This window comes from Gigantopelta aegis, chromosome 2 (assembly GCF_016097555.1).
Source record: "Gigantopelta aegis isolate Gae_Host chromosome 2, Gae_host_genome, whole genome shotgun sequence".
Lineage (NCBI taxonomy): Eukaryota > Metazoa > Mollusca > Gastropoda > Neomphalida > Peltospiridae > Gigantopelta > Gigantopelta aegis.
This window is the reverse complement of record NC_054700.1, coordinates 30,462,922-30,483,883: the sequence shown is the minus strand read 5'-3', so window position 1 is coordinate 30,483,883 and position 20,962 is coordinate 30,462,922. Positions and strand designations below refer to the sequence as shown.

At 38.0% G+C, this 20,962-nt stretch overlaps 1 protein-coding gene across 2 annotated transcripts in view; it reads right to left on the bottom strand.

The window, feature by feature from the left end:
- Positions 1–15,382, bottom strand: part of LOC121383625 (ankyrin repeat domain-containing protein 24-like) — an 82,348-nt gene extending 66,966 nt beyond the window's left edge. For both annotated transcript variants that reach the window (XM_041513721.1, XM_041513727.1), the window contains exon 1: positions 15,303–15,382. The gene's annotated coding sequence lies outside the window, so the exon portion shown is untranslated. The remainder of the gene's footprint in view (positions 1–15,302) is intronic.
- Positions 15,383–20,962: the final 5,580 nt, after the last annotated feature.

The following is a 20,962-nucleotide window of genomic DNA, read 5'->3' as shown; positions in this document are numbered from 1 at the left end:
AAGTTGTTTTATGTTACAAAATAAGTTGTTTTATGCCTAAAAAATACCCTGGATTTTATCTTACAATATGGGCAAAATAAGTTGTTTTATGTCTTAAAAATATCCTGGATTTTATCTTACAATATGGGCAAAATAAGTTGTTTTATGTCTTAAAAATATCCTGGATTTTATCTTACAATATGGGCAAAATAAGTTGTTTTATTGCTTAAAAATATCCTGGATTTTATCTTCCAATATGGGCAAAATAAGTAATTTAATGCCTTAAAATATGCTGGATTTTATCTTACAAAATAAGTCATTTTATGTCTTAAAAAATCCTGGATTTTATCTTACATAATAGGAAAAATAAGCAATTTTATGTCTTAAAAATATGTGGCCAGAAATCGAGACAGTCATACAATCCCTGATTCACGCTATACAATCGGATACCTATAAAATGTATGTATACGAGATCTAGCATGGCCCAAGATACATGTAGCTTATTTGTACACATTCACTACGATATCTTCCACTGGCGAAGAAAGTGGGGGGGGGGGGGGGGGGGGGGGGGGGGGGGGGGGGGGGGCATGTGCCTCCCACTTTGTGGGAGCAGTGATGTTTTTTTTATATATATATATATATATACACACACATGTATTTATATATGTATGTGTGTGCACACTTTTTGGCACCTTCCTACGCACGTGTCTTCAAGAGAAAACTTTAACACCCAACAAGACTAAACTAGGAACTGCAATGAACTACATACAGAACATGTGTTTATGAGCTATTAAAAATAAATTTATAAATGACAATTATATCAATTTATCTTTTAAACAAAATCAACTAGTAAATCTCAAAAGGCTCCAAACATTTTAAAATGATTACGTTTCAAAGTCTATTATAAACTATATAATTATTATTAAGAATATTAACATTTTAAAAGTTTGAAAAAAAAACTTAAATGAAGCTGAACAACAGACCTCAGTACAGGTTATACATGTCTGTATGTATAAGAAAAACAACTGAAATAATCTCTAAATCCAGCATTTTTTTAAAATCCACCCGGATACAAAAGACAATCGCTGAAGATATATCCTGTCCCATCAGCCATGAAACACTCAACAATGACATGATGTAATCAAATAGTTGACAAGCGTAACCTGAGACAATCTGGTCACATGCACTATTTGTAGTGTCACAGAACAGCTTGGAACTTGCTGACAGATAATGCAACCGGTGTAAAATAAATGAGCATGGGATCAATGAATGGCCTAATTGTAGTAAAACGAGGCAGACGGAATACCTGAGGTATTTCAAATTCCCAGCAGTCTGATCTGGGTCACCCACGGTGGTGTGAGGGGAATACCGCAGGCAGGTTGGACAACAGGCCATGTGTTTACAACATGCATTTTCAAAATGTATTTTCACTGTGCTAGAGAGCAAGGAAATATTAGTTTAAATATGCCATATAGTCCATCATTTAATTATTATCAGTGACTGTCATACATAGATGTTAACCTAAAGTAAGGTCTAAAGTATTAGATACGCTGTACATGTTGCTACCATATAATTGTAACAGATTAATCAACCTCCACTGACAGGACTTGAACCAAGGACTCTGTATACCAGTCCAGTAACCGATCAACTGAGTCAGCAGGGAAATTTCCACTAGCTACTGCCAGTAGAAACACTTTATACCACATATAACCCTTGGAATTATAAAAGCTACACACTGGAAATGTGGGCTGTCACATACTCACCTAATATTAAAGTTAAAAGTTTGTTTTGTTTAATGATACCACTAGAGCACATTGATTTATTAATCATCAGCTATTGGATGTCAAACATTTAAAGTTTGTTTTGTTTAACGACACCACTGGAGCACACTGATTAATCATCAGCTAGAGAGGAAACCTGCAACATTTTTCCATTACTAGCAACATATATTTTATATGCACCATCCCAGACAGGATAGCACATACCACAGCCTTTGATATACCAGTCGCAGTGCACTGGTTGGAATGACAAATAGCCCAATGGGCTACCAACAGCAATTGATACCAGACTGACCCGACATTAGTCAAGCGTTTACCACTTGGCTACGTCCTACCTCCTTCAATAAACAATGGACCCCTTGGCTTGACCTTTTTATTTGAATTAAAATACATGTATAGCAATGCCACCTTTTTTTTTACCAACAGAAAAAATAATGAAACCAACTAGCTTGTTTGGAAATGAATTTCTTCAAAAATAAGCCTTCCTAATTTTCTCACATCATACATGTATTTACTTTACTTAAAGGCATATTGTCACAGACCACTGACCTATTTAATGGTCTAACAAAGTATTACCTGAACAAAAATAATTTGATTGGTCCCTAAATGTACTTTATTGAACCATCTTCATAACCACCATACTCCATTTATTAATGACATTTTGTGAAAATAATTGAATTATGGCAATGGTCCATAATTCAAAAACTAAAATTGCTGAGAGGGTTGACATGGATTTCACTCCATCATGGTTCAGCTGAGGTGATGTAATAGCTACATTTGGTTTCCAACAATTAATGTAATTTTTAGTTATTATCCATTTTTAGAGAAATACGGTCCTTAAAGGAATGCTAAAGCAAGGCTTTTGGACTGGTGTGCATATTCAACGATACATAATGCACATTATTGCTTAATATCAACAAATATAATCGTATAGTTAATTAATGTGACAGCTATTATATATAACCAGCGCAGCCATTTTGTACCATCCCAGTGAATACACCTCTGGCGAGCTGGTGGTTACGTAATACCTAACGTGTCACGTCAGGAATTAGTCTTCGAACTGAAGAAACAAAACATACCTGATTTTTGCGGATGCATCGCAATGTTCTGTAATAATATTCATCCCAGTAACACAGCAACGTGTATATGTGGTTTATTTTTCAATACAAAATAAACCATCATTGTCAAAGTGTTGAAATAACTGTATTATATTTTGTATATAAATTAAACCACGTACTGAAATAATAGTCGGGAGTGTTTTCTTCCTTAATTGGTTTTTTCTTTCAGTGGCCTGTACCTGTGGTTCTTGATTGGCAGGTATATATTTAGACGGTCCCTAAACACTGTGTCTAGACACACTAAAAAGACGTGCCTCTTTTATGAAGATCACAGGGTATTGTGTGATAACCTCAAATCATAATGGACTTTACCAGCTTTATTACTGTAAGTAATTCTGTAAAACCCTTGATTAAGTAGACTTTCCCATTTAAAATCACAAAACTGACCAATTACGTAGTCCCAGAGAAAAGAAAATTATCACTTGGGTATCGTGAGTGGTAGTTTTTGCTCAAACGTATCCTACCAATAGGCCTAATAATATGCATTTTTTCTTTGGATTTTAAAAACAACAACAACTATAACGCCATTTCGTTATATTGATGCAAATTGAAATATATTTAAATAGTTTATTATACTATCAAGTCATTTATGTTGTTTTACAAGTCAGGTTGATGAAAGCGAAGCGCCTTGTCGTAAATTAGAGCATTTGTTTACACTGTGCATAATAGAAAAGTTGGACCTGAGCCGAGGTCACTTCGCCCCAAGCTATACCACCGGACGTCACAAAAACAAACAAAATGGCTGTCCTCAGTTAGCAGGAATAATCACGTTTTTTTATTAATTCTAAAATTCCACATTTTTCATTTGTTAAAGTGTCAGTATGTGTTGGTGGTCCGGGTATGCATCTTTCCAACACATAAGGCTCTTGTTGGAGTTTAGTCTACCTTTAAAGTGTCAGTATGTGTTGGTGGTCCGGGTATGCATCTTTCCAACACATAAGGCTCTTGTTGGAGTTTAGTCTACCTTTAAAGTGTCAGTATGTGTTGGTGGTCCGGGTATGCATCTTTCCAACACATAAGGCTCTTGTTGGAGTTTAGTCTACCTTTAAAGTGTCAGTATGTGTTGGTGGTCCGGGTATGCATCTTTCCAACACATAAGGCTCTTGTTGGAGTTTAGTCTACCTTTAAAGTGTCAGTATGTGTTGGTGGTCCGGGTATGCATCTTTCCAACACATAAGGCTCTTGTTGGAGTTTAGTCTACCTTTAAAGTGTCAGTATGTGTTGGTGGTCCGGGTATGCATCTTTCCAACACATAAGGCGCTTGTTGGAGTTTAGTCTACCTTTAAAGTGTCAGTATGTGTTGGTGGTCCGGGTATGCATCTTTCCAACACATAAGGCTCTTGTTGGAGTTTAGTCTACCTTTAAAGTGTCAGTATGTGTTGGTGGTCCGGGTATGCATCTTTCCAACACATAAGGCGCTTGTTGGAGTTTAGTCTACCTTTAAAGTGTCAGTATGTGTTGGTGGTCCGGGTATGCATCTTTCCAACACATAAGGCTCTTGTTGGAGTTTAGTCTACCTTTAAAGTGTCAGTATGTGTTGGTGGTCCGGGTATGCATCTTTCCAACACATAAGGCTCTTGTTGGAGTTTAGTCTACCTTTAAAGTGTCAGTATGTGTTGGTGGTCCGGGTATGCATCTTTCCAACACATAAGGCTCTTGTTGGAGTTTAGTCTACCTTTAAAGTGTCAGTATGTGTTGGTGGTCCGGGTATGCATCTTTCCAACACATAAGGCGCTTGTTGGAGTTTAGTCTACCTTTAAAGTGTCAGTATGTGTTGGTGGTCCGGGTATGCATCTTTCCAACACATAAGGCTCTTGTTGGAGTTTAGTCTACCTTTAAAGTGTCAGTATGTGTTGGTGGTCCGGGTATGCATCTTTCCAACACATAAGGCTCTTGTTGGAGTTTAGTCTACCTTTAAAGTGTCAGTATGTGTTGGTGGTCCGGGTATGCATCTTTCCAACACATAAGGCGCTTGTTTGAGTTTAGTCTACCTTTAAAGTGTCAGTATGTGTTGGTGGTCTGGGTATGCATCTTTCCAACACATAAGGCTCTTGTTGGAGTTTAGTCTACCTTTAAAGTGTCAGTATGTGTTGGTGGTCCGGGTATGCATCTTTCCAACACATAAGGCTCTTGTTGGAGTTTAGTCTACCTTTAAAGTGTCAGTATGTGTTGGTGGTCCGGGTATGCATCTTTCCAACACATAAGGCGCTTGTTTGAGTTTAGTCTACCTTTAAAGTGTCAGTATGTGTTGGTGGTCTGGGTATGCATCTTTCCAACACATAAGGCTCTTGTTGGAGTTTAGTCTACCTTTAAAGTGTCAGTATGTGTTGGTGGTCCGGGTATGCATCTTTCCAACACATAAGGCTCTTGTTGGAGTTGACTGTCCCTTTAAATCCATGACAGTATGCCTTTAAAGGGACAAACCCTAATTTTGAAACACTAAGACGTATTTTTCACCTAGACCCTAGTTTCAACCCGTAAAAATGGACACTAAGTTTGGTTAATTTACAGAGTGAAACAAGAGTCTGTGATATCGAAATACCCTTTAAAAAAATAGACTAAAACGTGACTCCGTAATCGTTACTAACACGCACATGCATTTCTTAAAATATGAAAAAAGGCATTTTGTGGTATTGGTAACACCGCGATGACCAGAAAGACTTCGGTCATACAGATATGGATAATGTGAACAATGAAATATAAGTAAAGTTTGATTTCAGTGATCATAACCGGCTCCAACAGTGACAAATATGCCTTAGTGTTAAATGTTTTTGCAGATTTTATTTTTTTAACTTAACCTTTTGACAAACGTAATGACTTTTATTATTACTGTATGATTTGCTTAACCATGACCTTAAACTTAACCCATTTTCTTTCTGGGGGAGCCTCCCCCCCCCCCCCCCCAAATACCCCCTGTTGACTGTGGTTGTAATAGTTCTATAGTGCCATACCCAAAAATGTATTTTTGGCAGAAACCCTGATCATGTATATTATCCCCATATATGTAGGCATGAAATAACAATACAATGTGTATTGTATTCTCTATTTTAGTAACAGAAAAAAGTGGGGCTAGGCAGACTCCTCACCACTACTGTTCTGCAACACTGATTATAACTGTTACTGTTACACATCAATATAACATTTGGTCAACTTTATGTGAGCTATAGTACATGTAACCCGCTACATTGTTTCCATTAGCAGCAATGGGTCTTTTATATGCACCATCCCACAGACAGGATAGCACATACCACAACCTTTGATATACCAGTCGTGATGCACTGGTTGGAACGAGAAATAGCCCAATGAGTCCACCGACGAGGATCAATCCCAGACAGACCGCACATCAATTGAGCGCTTTACCACTGGGCTACATCTCGCCCCCAATGGTTTATGTATATCCTGATGGGCAACTTGTGTCCATCCCAACTGTACACCAGTGTCCATCCCAACTGTACACCAGTGTCCATCCCAACTGTACACCAGTGTCCATCCCAACAGTACACCACTGTCGTACAGCGACACAAAATGTAATGTATTTTGACTACAGTTAAGACTATTTAACGAGAGCAATTTCTACTGTTTTCTTATTGGATCTTTGCTCTCCCCCATGCCGAAAGGCTCACAATAGCAGGTGAAGATACAAATATGCAGCAAACTGCCAAATATTGAAATACTTCCCAATAGAGAAACAAAACAGTTTGTCACTGCCCTCCCCAAGCTATCAGTAAACAACTAACACCGAGTATCAGACTGTCACAACTGGTTGAAAATTGGCCAAAATTTAACACTTTTCAAACAAAGCAAATGTTTGTGCAATGACACCCCTACAAATCAGCTGTCAAATATGTGGTAACTGTGCCAAGAGTGTGGATATCATGGGATCAATTCCCCTCAGTGGGCCATTTACAGTCATATACACTGTGTGCATGCATCTGTATTTAAACACTTGTATGTTCAGGGGCGAACACTGGAACAAATTTTCTTTCATCCAATTTTCTGATATTTAGAGTATTTCCTTGAAAAGACTAAAGTTTGTAGGCACAATGTATAAAAATTAGCAATTGGCTAATTTGTCATGTACAGGGTGAGCTCTGCATTAATTTCACACCATGTTTTGTTTTGTCTGCTGTGAAGGAAGAAAGGAAGGCAATGTTTTACTTGACGACACACTCAACATATTTTATTTACAGTTATATGACATCAGACATATGGTTACGGACCACACAGATACTGAGAGAGGAAACTTGCTGTCGCCACTTCATGGGTTACTCTTTTCGATTAGAAGCAATGGATCTTTTATATGCACCATCCCACAGACAGAATAGTACATACCATGGCCTTTGTTACACCAGTTGTGGAGCACAGGCTGGGATGAGAAATAGCCCACCAACGGGAATCAATCCTAGATTTATTAATCATCGGCTATTGGATAAATAATTGATTGTATTATCAAGTCATTTATGTTGTTTTACAAGTCAGGTGATCAAAGTGATGCGCCTTGTCGTAAATTACTGCGTTTGTTTACACTGTGCATACAGGAGTTGGAAGGAGCCAACATCACTTCGTTCCAAGCTAGAGTACCGTACGCGACAAAAAACAGATACAACATGGCTGTATGTATGTGTTGATGGTCCGGGTATGCATCTTTCCAACATATAAGGCTCATATTTTACTTATCCTCCCCTTTAACAACCTATAGTCCTTCCCAGCCTCCATGAACTTTTTACTTTTTGTAAACAATTTTAGTTTGATTGATACAAGAAAATTAAAATAAAAAAAATTTGGAAATAAAAAAAACAACAACTGTTTTTGTGTGCAATTTAGAAAACAATCAGCTCAGAAATAAATATCTTGTAGTAAATACCACAGTAAGAGAACAACATTCTCTGTGATGAAATATAGATCAAGATATTAAATACCATACCAGTGTAATAGCTGCTCTGCATCCATAAATAATAAAACTAAATTTTAATTTTTTAAATGAAAACATACCCTTTTATCGTATTTGCAATAACTTTCACTATACAACCATTCCAAAATTTAGTAACCTGAATATCAGAAACGGTGTTTACTATCTTTGTTGTTTATGTTGCTTTCAGTTTCATTTACTTTGGGGTCATCCATAATTTTTAACATTCTCACAAGCATACAAACCATACGCACACACTTTTTTAAAAAATGAAAAATGACAATCAACATTTTTTATTTGGGGATGTACACTTTTAGGGGGGGGGGGCAGGAGGGGGGGTGTAAATATGGCCATGTGAGTGAAAAATAAAATCAGAAAAATTTGATTTGAAAAAAAGTCACGTCAGTCGAGTTTGTAGAAACACTGACTTGAGTATCTTTATCCACAGATGTCAGATTTCATTTTCACCAGTTTGGCGATACAGGAAATATTTGTTCGCCAACTGATATTTCCATTTGCCCACAGCGAACCCATAGCGAATTGGCAATTGGCTGGCCTGAGCCTAGAATCACACTTCAAGTGAATTTTAACTTCTAGGAACTAAGTCTTGCCAACTCCCATTGTTCATTTGTTGGGAGTCACACATGACTTTCACAAATAAAATTAAAAGTTAAAGTTGGTTTTTGTTTAACACCACCATTGGAGCACATTGATTAATTAAACAACGGCTATTGGATGTAAAAAAAAATTGGTAATTGTTACACGTAGTTATCACAAAAAACCCCGCTACATTTTTCCTAATGCTGCAAGGGATCTTTTATATGCACCATCCCACAGAGAGGATAGCACACACCATTGCCTTTGATATACCAGTCGTGGTGCACTGGCTGGAATGAGAAATAGCCCAATGTGCCCACCGACAGGGATCGATCCCAAACTGACCGAGCATCAAGCAAGCGCTTTATCACTGGGCTACGTCTCAAGCCTCACAAATAAATGACAATCTCAAACACTCTTTAGTGCTGAGCAAAAAGCAAATACATTTTAATTAAAAATGTTTAAAGGGACATACCCTAGTTTTTTAACACTAGGGCATATTTTTTACTATTAGAGCCGTTTTTTGATAACTGAAATCATACTTTACTTAGATTTTATTGTTTAGATTATTCACTTCCGTACATTCAAAGTGTTTTTGGTCATCCTGGTGTTTTTAATATCACAAAAAGCATTTCTCATATTTTTAAAAACGCACGTGCGTCTGAGAAGTAACAGTTATGGAGTCGAGATTTAGTCTGTTTTTAAAGGGAATTTCACCATGTCAAAGTCACAGACTCATGTTTCACTCAATTGTAACTTTGTCCAAATGTGTTACAGGTTTGTAGATTAACTAAACTTAGTGTTAATTTTCACAGGTTGAAACTAGGGTATGTCCCTTTAATTAATTTATTTTTAATTCTTTTCACATGCACTGTGATGAACATCCACAGGAACAACTATAAACCAAGTTTTATCGATTTATGACTTATACTTGGTGAGAAATGGAGCTAAAGTAAAACTTTATAACACTTAGGTAAATACATGCAAAATGAAATTAAAAATACTGGCCTTGGTGGTGTCGTGGTTAAGCTATCGGACTTAAGACTGGTAGATACAGTGTCCGCAACCCAGTACCAGCTCCCACCCAGAGCGAGTTTTAACGACTCAGTGGGTAGATGTAAGACCACTACACCCTCTTCTCTCTCACTAACAACAACTAACCCACTGTCCTTGACAGACAGCCCAGATAGCTGAAGTGTGCACTGGCTGAAACTAGAAATAGCCCAGTGTGTGTTGTTTTAGCATGCACTGTGATGAAAATCCACAGATGCAAAAGGGCTGGATGTAGCCCAGTGGTAAAGCACTCACTTGCTGCACGATCGGTCATGGATTGATCCCCGTCGGTGGGCCCACTGGGCTATTTCTCGTTCCAGCCTGTGCACCACAAGTGGTATATCAAAGGCTGTGGTATGTGTTATCCTGTCTGTGGGATGGTGCATATAAAAGATCTCTTGCTGCTAATCGAAAAGAGTAGCCCATGAAGTGGTGACAGCAGGTTTCCTCTCTCACTATCTGTGTGGTCCTTAACCATGTGTCCGACGCAATGTAACCATAAATAAAATGCAACTACATGTGTAAACCAGGCTTCACTGACCTAGGACTTGATAGTTTGGGAGAAACTTTGACGCAAAAGTTGACGCCGTCACCATCACTACTAATGCAAAAGTAATAATAATATACAGTAGAATCTTGTTGGGCTGAACTCAGAAAGGTCGAATACACCGCAATGCTCGAACCAAAAACGAAGTCCCGAGTTACACTTACACGTTGTTATTGACCGAATGGTTAGGTCGAACTACCCGATGGGTCAAACACTTTCTCAAGCACCGACTGGGTTTGATCCAACAGGATTCAAACTATATGAATGTTTCGCCTTTTTACTTTGTAAGGGAAAGACAAAAATTACTCTTCATATTATTATTTTGTGATATCCTTGATATATAGGCATGTGAATTCACATAAAACAAATACACTGCCAAGGTATAATTTAGGTAGATATGTACATGTATTAACATTTAACACAGGCAAAGGAAGATATTCGGTCAACACAGATAAAGAAAGATATTCACATAACACGCATAAGCAGGAGTGCAGAAAGTACTCGCCTGCTCGCCAAAAGCAAGTAAAAATTTCTGATGGACAAGTTAAAAAAAAAGCAACTACCAGTCCGACAGGTAATCTCTCTTTTTCTGACTGACTACTAGTAATAGACGATAGAAACAGGGCCAGTCAAAGGTCAATACATCCTATAAATGGCTTGTTTACGTTTAAAGTATGTTGCCGGTGTTTTGAATAGATCTGTTCTGTTAAAATACTTGTGGCATGTCACTTCAATTTTGTAAATCTGTATGAAACAAAAGTGAAAAAATTTATATCAGAATTTTTTTTTAATTTTTTTAAATTGATTTGTCAAGCAAGATATGGGACTTGATTTTGTTTACCATGTGATGTCGATCATTTACCAAGGGCACTTAATAATATATCATATGCTGTGGAGACAGTGTATATTACAATATTGCTAAAGAGTAATATTGTTCTATAGGCTGGAGGACTATAGTAGAAATTCTGGCTGGCTAGTACATTTTTGTTGGTTCTGGTCTGGTGGGCTAGTGAAATATTTGCTATTTCCGTACTGCTGCATAAGGGTAGATTATAAGAATCCATCATACACAGCAATATGTGATTTTTTAAAAAGTACACAGTGGGATTAAATCTGTGACAAGGCTAGTTAAGAAGAGATTCACATTAATTAACACACTCAAAGGCAGGAAACACATAAAACAGGTAAAAGTAGATACCTGTATTTACATAACACAGGTAAAGGTAGATATTCACATGTCATATGATACTGGTAAAGGTAGATATCCACATAACACAGGTACATGCAAAGGTAGACATAGGTATGTACATGTAAGTATATAGGGCAGACACATCAGTAATAGTTTGCCCGAGGTAACCTGTAGATTATCTGTATTTGGACACCTGTCCAGCTAAATATTATTAATGATTATGCAGCTTGCATTTAGCCTGAATCTATTTTATACTCACCAAGTCATATGTACAATCCTTGAAATAAAACATAGTTATGTGTCTGCAATGACAATTTTTACCTACATGTACTAATATATTTACATGCTCAGGCTTTCTGCCAGAAAATAATTTAAGATACTCTGTAATAAAAACTCAACAGACCATAAGTGTCCCTACAAGGTGGTCATGGATTTAAAAAAAAATGAAATTGAACACTGCATTCCATTGACTTTGACAAATTTGAAACGGCGATTCTCTATATATAATCTTTTTAAAACTTATAGAAATGTATCAATTAATTTCTAAGATTTTAGGATACATACTTTTAACCTTTTCACCCTATGTACCCTGCCAGAGCTGTCACCTTAAAATGTACAGTGAACAGAAAATTTAATGACACCACTAGAGCACATTGATTTATTAATCATCGGCTATTAGATGTCAAACATTTGATAATTTTGACATTTAGTTTTAGAGAGGTAACCCGCTATATTTTTCCATTAGAAGAAAGGAATCTTTTATATGTACCATCCCACAGACAGGACAGTTATACCAAGGCCTTTGATACACCAGTCATTGTGCACTGGTCAGAATGAGAAAAAATTCAATGAAGTACATTGTTGGTCAAATCATGGCACAGTACTAGAAGGAAAGAAAAAAATGTTTTATTTAACGATGCACTCAACACATTTTATTTACAGTTATATGGCATCAGACATATGGTTAAGGACCACACGGATATTGAGAGAGGAAACCCGCTGTCGCCACTTCATGGGCTACTCTTTTCGATTAGCAGCAAGGGATCTTTTATATGCACCATCCCTCAGACAGGATTGATGGACAAGGAGATTGGTAGATGTACTTGTCTGTTGGACTAGTGAAAAATTCTGTTTATTTTTATCACTGACAGTAGTTGCTAATCAATGTTTAAAGGGACAATCAACTCAAACAAGAGCCTTATGTATTGGAAAGATGCATACCCGGACCACCAACACATACTGACACTTTAACAAACAAACAAAAATGTAATCTTAGAGTTAATAAAAAAACATGACTATTCCTGCTAACTGGGGGCAGCCATTTTGTTTAATTTTTGTGATGTCCGGTGGTATAACTTGGGGCGAAATGACATCAGCTCCATCCAACTCCTCTATGCACAGTGTAAACAAACGCTCTAATTTACAACATGGCACTTCGCTTTCATCAACCTGACTTGCAAAACAATATAAATGACTTGATAGTATAATACACTTTTTAGTGTGTCTAGACAGAGTGTCCGGGGACTGTCTAAATATACACCTGCCAATCAGGAACCACAGGTACAGGCCAAGGAAAGAAAAGACCAATTAACCAAGAAAACACTCTGATCATTTGAGTACAAGAGTTAATTTATGTACAAAACATAATACAGTTATTTCAACACTTTGACAATGGAGGTTTATTTCATACTGAAAAATAATATATACTTGTTGCTGGCTTACTGGGATGGATATTATTACAGAACATCGTGATGCATCTGCAAAAATTAGGTATGTTTTGTTTCTTCAGTTCAAAGACTAATTCCTGAAATGACACGTTAGGTATTGCGTAACCACCAGCTCGCCAGAGGGCGCATTCACTGGGATGGTACAAAATGGCTGCACCCATTATATATAATATTTAACCATTTTATTAATTAACTATACGATTATACTTGTTGATATTAAGCAATAATGTGCATTATGTACTGTTTACTATGCATACCAGGCCAAATGCCGTAATTGTCCCTTCCTTTAATTGACTAGAAATATCGTTAATCAAGATTTTGAAAACAAAATGTTCCCCGACAGACATACATGTTGGACTTGTGGTTTGTTTGTTTTGTGTAACGACACTACTAGAGCACTGATTTATTAATCACCAGCTACTGGATGTCAAACATATGGTCATTTTGACACAGTCATAGAGAGGAAACCTGCTATGCAGCGGTGTCCTTTATATGCACCATCCCACAGAGATGATAGCACATACCACAGCTTTTGATATATACCAGTCACAGTGTACTGGCTGGAATGAGAAATTGCCCAACTGGCCCACCGACAGGGATCGATCCTAGACTGACTGTGCATCAGGCGTGTGCTTTACCACTGGGGTACATACTGCCCCCACTCTCCTAAAATGGCATAGGCGAGCAATCGCATGCAGTGCTCAAAAATTGAATTAAAATATGGCCTGCTGCTATGTTTTGAAAATAGCAAGCGAAAAGATATATGGCCTGCTAAGAAAATATATATGGCCTGCTGGAAATAACACAGCACGGGATGAGTGGAGGGTTGGGGACAGTGTGTGAAAAAATAGGACCTCTGAGATGTAGTTTAGAGCATTATAAAATTAAAATATTTAACAGAATCAGAAGCTCAGCGTCAGCTCAGTAGAAGATGAGATGATCGTACTTACATGTGCAGCTGTCTCTTGAAAAATGACCTGTGATTTGGGGGTAATTTTAGCAGGTGAATTTTTATTTTACACCGGCTAGGTCTAAAGTTTCAAATAAAACTCTTTTTTTATTGCAAGGCATTGAATTTACCAATCTCTGGGCGGTATACTGTTTATACTGTTTGGTATCGGTATCATGTCAATACCTATTCACCATATCCAGCAAATTTCCAAATACCAAAATTTTGGTACTGAAAAATGCTATTCGCCATTAAATAACTAATACAGCACTAACAATATATCTGACGAATGCAAAACAGCTAAAAAGGAAAGACCATGTGTGTGGAATTTAATTTTATTTAGATGAAATTAGAGAGTGAGCCTTAACTCTGGCATGCATTTATTGATTTAAAGCCGAGTATACCGAAAATACCGCTCGATATCGGAATCGCATCAATAATGAATACCATACTAATACTGAGGTAATTCACCCCAAAAATACTGATTCCGCACCTGAAATTTCAAGCCCAGCACTACTCCTAAAACTTTCCAGGCGAATGTGGACGAGAGTGGGAGTAATCGCTCGCCTTTCCTGGCAAACACTTAAAACTGAGCAAAACGTGAAAGTTGAATGTTAAATTTTAAATGCATTTATGTTTACAATGTCGCCCCACCGTAAGAAAGGAAATACGCTTATCATGCCTTTTAACATACTAAAGGCTAGACAAAAATGTTAAGAGTTTTCTTTACATAATTGTCTAAGCAATTTCTCAAAATCATATTAATTACCCGAAATGGCAGCAGGAGAGTGCAAAAATTAGCAAATATATGTTTCTGGCAATCACATAGATTAGTCAAATATATCATATTTATTGTGTAGTAAGCCAAAACAAGGGTGCGAAGAATGACTGTCAACCTTAATTTTAATAAACATTAACTGATCTAAAATATCAATTAAATTTTATTTTTTTTAAACCCACGAAAATACTGATTCAAATATGAACATTATTTAATGTATTCATAAAACATTTAAATGAAAATATGTGAGTAAAAGTTATAAATTTGTATCCCTGCAACGTGGTTTTTGTCAAAGATTAATGCAGTACAGTGTACTGAGTACTTAGGTTAAAGAAAGTTTGGAAATGAAGGATTTAGCATGGTTATTACAAAAATATATAAATATATCAGTGCATTTCAAAGGTCAATTGCTAGTGTCTTTATTTTATCCTGTTGAAACAAAGCAAACTGCGAAACCCATTCTTAACTATATTAGCTAAATTATTTAAGTCAAACTGGCATGCAATAATGCATAATAATTAAAGAGTTATATCCCCTTACTTACTAGTACCAGAAGTTCTACAAAGTTTTTTCTTGACCAGTTACTGTAAACAACATGCACTATAACCACAAAAATACAGATAAATACGAGTTGAAAGTAGAATTGTTTTCAAATATGAAATGCTGCTGAATACTTACGAGGTGAATGGGATAATATATCACAGGTAAATATGTCAAAATGATGTCAATAACTCCGCAGGTGTAACCTTTTCTCGTCGCTTAGATGTCACTTCCTTCTTTTCTTACTCGGGATATGTCGGCTTATTTCGTACTATATCTTCATGAATCGTTATTTTCCGACATCTATGTTTCGGGCGATCACATAGACAGACTTCGGGCCAGCTACGTGTGTAACGCATGTAATGCTAATGAGGAAGGAAGGAAGGAAGGAAGGAAGGAAGGAAGGAAGAAAGGAAGGAAAAGAATGTTTTATTTAACGACGCACTCAACACATTTTATGTACGGTTATATGGCGTCGGACATATGGTTAAGGACCACACAGATATTGTTAGAGAAAACCCGCTGTCGAAACTTCATGGGCTACTCTTTTTGGTTAGCAGCAAGGGCTCTACAGGTTATTATTATTATTATTATTATTTTAAAGATAATAATTATGCTAAATATATTTGGCAATTGTTTAATATAACCTTAGCAACAAAAAAGGCACGTGTACCTCAGAACTATGATCAGTTCGTTTGATAATGAATATATTTCATTCTTGATACTGATGCGGCATATCATCAACGTTTTGAAATGCTTGCATGATAAAGCAACTTATGTGCCTAAATGGCAGAATAATATTGCTTGATATATACGGAAGCCAGTATCGATTTGAATCCCTATATTAAAGAAAGAAATATTTTATTTAACGACGCACTCAACACATTTTATTTACGGTTATATGGCGTCAGACATATGGTTAAGGACCACACAGATTTGGAGAGGAAACCCGCTGTCGCCACTACATGGGCTACTCTTCCGATTAGCAGCAAGGGATCTTTTATTTGCGCTTCCCACAGGCAGGATAGCACAAACCATGGCCTTTGTTGAACCAGTTATGGATCACTGGTCGGTGCAAGTGGTTTACACCTACCCAGAGCACTTACTCAGGGCTTGGAGTCGGTATCTGGATTAAAAATCCCATGCCTCGACTGGGATCCGAACCCAGTACCTACCAGCCTGTAAACCGATGGCCTACCACGACGCCATCGAGGCCGGTCCCCTATATTACGACCAAGGCACGAACAGAATTACTTTTTGTTTTTAACCTTTCATTTCTAACTTTGGTTGCTAAATCAATGGAAGGTGAAACGGCTGTCATTGTCAGGGCCGTAGCTAGAATTTTTGTTGGGGGGGGGGGGCAACTGAGTAATTAATAGTCTAAAACTCCATAAACGGTTAAGAAGAGAATTTTCTTTAAGTTTCTATAAATTTTTCCGGATTTTTTTCTGGGGTAGGAACTGCTCCCTTGCCCCCCGCTAGCTACGGCCCTGATTGTCATGTAATTATCGAATGCTACGAGGTCATCAACATAGCAAAAGGTACAATTAAACATTTTTGCTACATGTATGTAGTTTCCTTTGTTTCGATTTTGCCAGATTAGTTCGAAATTTTGAATCATCTGCATTGCAGCTTTGTTAAGGGGAATGCTAAATGGCGAAGACACACAAATATTGCTTTATGGGAGAGTTGCAAATGTTACAATCAAGTATTTGTGCAATATTTAAAAAAGAAAAGACCAAACAAGAACCCCCCCCCCCCCCCCATCCCCACCCCCCCTTAAATACGGGCCTATTAGCTCATTGTTTTACGAGAGATTCGTCTAGTTAGACCACGGTTACTGAGGCCGTTGAGTGACGTGTGTAATGATCGAGGGCGTTAGTGAAAGTGTTACTTTTTAAAACAATGTTCTAATTTACTTCCCGCTAAACTATATGTGACTTGTAGGCGTAACGTTCTTCAGCCATTCAGCAATCGCTAACATTTAGGTTAGACACGCCCGTGGATATACCACGGGTAAAATCAAAGGGACCGACACCAAAGCGTGGTACAACATCTGATGTAGAACTTTGGTCACTTTAGTCACATGACACATCTAAAGTGTGTGATTGGTTACACGTGGGGAACAAGCTGCAACATTTGTCTAAAAGATGAAGCATGCAGCTAAATCCTACAACATTTTGCATGTTCCGCCTTGTCAAACTTTGTTGCAAAAGTGGTCTACACGGTCATACATTTGTTGCGCAACAAATGGGGACATAATGTTGTCCCGGCTTGTCCAACAATGTTTTTGGACAACTGTATGACCATGTGGACAGGTCTTTAGACTGCTAATCCCCAAGGCCACCGACTTTGTTGACGTCATCAATGATTTGACGTCACATAATTGTTATGGTATATGTTTACAGAACCGTCAGGAAGCTTGGTGAGTTTTTCTTTTGGATTCTTCTTCGTGTGTGTGCGTGCGTGGACGTAGCATGGTCTCAACCTAGGAAGTTTGGAATATGCGGACCTACAATTTCCCTGGATACGCCGTGACGCCTAGATATGAATAGCCAAATATTGCTTTAAGCTGTGTTCACATAATTCTTATTCCTTACACGCCTACCGGCCTCGGTGGCGTCGTGGTTAGGCCATCGGTCTACAGGCTGATAGGTACTGGGTTCGGATCCCAGTCGAGGCATGGGATTTTTAATCCAGATACCGACTCCAAACCCTGAGTGAGTGCTCCGCAAGCCTCAATGGGTAGGTGTAAACCACTTGCACCGACCAGTGATCCATAACTGGTTCAACAAAGGCCATGGTTTGTGCTATCCTGCCTGTGGGAAACGCAAATAAAAGATCCCTTGCTGCTAATCGGAAAGAGTAGCCCATGTAGTGGCGACAGTGGGTTTCCTCTCAAACTCTGTGATCCTTAACCATATGTCTGACGCCATATAACCGTAAATAAAATGTGTTGAGTGCGTCGTTAAATAATAATTTAAAAAAATCTTTCCTTACACGCCACACTATTTCGGAATTATGCCCTATTATTTGCAATTTTGTAAAGTGATGCTTTAAGTCACGTGAAAGCATGCGAGTTGGAAGTAATTTCAAATTGTTTGAATTTCACATCTGTATTAACTAATGGAGAATGTACGATGGAGTGTGGATTCGTGAAAAATAAATCACGAACCTCGCAGGGGCGAGTTGATTGTTTTTCATGGGTCTACACTTCAGTGTGCATTCTCCAACTTAATCCATTATTCATTAAAACTTATTACGTAATTGCTAAATTAACTTCTCTTCTTTCTTTCTTTCTTTTTAAATATTGGTTAAAATGACAAATAATTTTTCAAAAGTAATAACTCAAAATGATAGGATCCTTTCGGACCTAACCTGAACGATTCGGTCAGGAAATCCTCATCAATGAATGGATGGCAATAAGTGTGGTGCACGTGCTAAACGTGTAACCTCTGATTTTCGATTTAGTTTTCGACAATCTTCGTTGTGTTCCGGCAGACTATATTACTGTCACTAGTATCAGGTTTATACGGCTTAAACTACATATTTATTTGATGATACAGATGTTTGTTCATGTAATTACAGGGCCGTACCCTGACCAAAATCCATGGGGGGGCACTAAATTTTATAAATAATTTTTAACATACTATAAAGATTAAACATTTCTATGCTATTACTGGAGATATATATAAAACAAAAAAGGACAAGATTCTCGGGGGGGGGGGGGCAGCAGCTCCCCCCTGCCCCCCCCCCCCCGGAGGGTACGGCCCTGAATTAACGTATATTTATGTTATTGTTCAGGGCTTCTAGAATTGTTATAAAAATATATTAGCCATGGGATCAGTAATTTAAAAAAACCACAAAAAAACTAGCCATGTTAAAAATTCACTAGCCCTACTTTAAGTGAATAAATTTTACTACTAGGAATAATTCGATATGTCATCTAAAGAATTGGACATAGCTTCAAAGCCCTTATATTTGAGGGGAGAAAGAGCCAAGATATTCACATTTACAAAAGAGTCTTAAATGCACCATTTGACTAAAACAAATTCACTAGCCATCGGGCATGGCAATGGTAGTTGTTTACTAGCCCAACATTGAATATCACTAGCAGTGGGAGTGGGGCTACCATAATCTAGAAGCCCAGTCCAAATACGGGTGTTATGCAATTAAGTCAGTTCAGGTCATAGGGTTTAACGTGCACATTCAGAACAAACTGTTGTAGTGCACGCCTGTCATGGGCACATGAGCCGGCCTCGGCAGGCTCCTCCGTCCAGGACAGAAAGGTGTGGAGGGAAAGGAGGGGGTGGGTGGTGGTGGTGCTATGGAATTTTGAATGGAGCATTTAATATGCCAAAGAGAAAAGGTGCGCGTTTTGTTTGAGGAAATTTGGCGCAATTTTGAACGGTCGATCAAAAGAAAAAGGGTTCTGGAGCTATTATAGGTTTTGATCTTAGTAAGTCGAGAGTAGCTCGTTAATTAGACCTGTGTTGCTGTGGTGTCTCCCTAGGTTGCCCATAGGGCCCTTAGAAAGGGCCTGACCGCTTCTGGTCGTGGCATGACAACCCAGGGGAGACTCGTGCAATTGTGTAGACACCGGTAGGCAAGGCAGTTGTTCCGGGGGGTTCCAGACGTTGTTGTTGTTGTAGCCGTTGTTTTCCTCCTTTTCGATGTCACCAAGTACAGTACCAGCAGCAAGTATTTGGGATTGGGTAGGGTAGACTGGTATGCTTTTGTTCAGTTTTCCCTGGGTGCAGTGCAGTTGTGTACTCGGAGCTGGTATTCTTTTGTCCAGCTCCTTATTAGAGTACGTGCTGGGCCATTAAATGGGTGCGGGTGCATTGTTATCATTAGTCAATGCGAACCCTGTGTACTGATGCGATGTGCATGCTATCTGTATGTGAATCCAATTTTGGTGTCAAGGTTGTTCTTATTGTCCTAGGTCCCTATTCTAGTGTTACGTGTAATAATAACTGTTGGGTTTTTTATTCCCGCCCCCGGAAGGTATAATTATTAATTAATAAAATAATAATCTAGTCAATGTACCTTTCTTATTTTCTATCTGGTTGTTGTGAAGCTGGTCCCGAGAGACTGGTTTCTCATCTGTTTTCTATCTGCGAACCTAAGTGACTCACCTTATTGGCTATAAGAAAGTTCATTGGAAGGCAATTAAGTTATTTTTATTCTTATTTATATAGGCCTACACGGATACGGATCCAGATATGGATACGGATATGGCAAAAATCGCTAACTTGTTTTCAGAGGTTGTGTTCACATATGTCCGGTAACGGGTACGGCATCCGGGTACGACATCCATGTAGCGATTCAGATCGTATTCGCACTCCAAACCGCACGCCGAAGTTAAAAAAAGAAGAAAAAAGCTTCCCATGCTGGTTTCGTTTGGAAAAAATTAAAGTTTGTTTTGTTTAACAACACCACTAGAGCACATTTTGATGTATTAACCATCGGCTATTGCATGCCAAACATTTGGTAATTCTGACATAGTCTTCGTTTCTTAGATAGGAAACCCGTTACATTTTTCCATACTGGTGTAGCCAGGATTTGGGGGGGGGGGGGGGGGTGTCACTATGTATGTATATCATGATTTTATAAATTTTATACAGTTCTTAAAAAAATTTTTATTTTTAAAATATTTATTTACTTATTTTATTTTATTTTATTTTTTGTGGGTTTTTTTTGGGGAAGGGGTATGTTCCGGTGGCCCCCCTGGCTTCACCAATGGTAGAACGGTATATTTTATATGCACAATCCCACAGACAGGGTAACACATACCA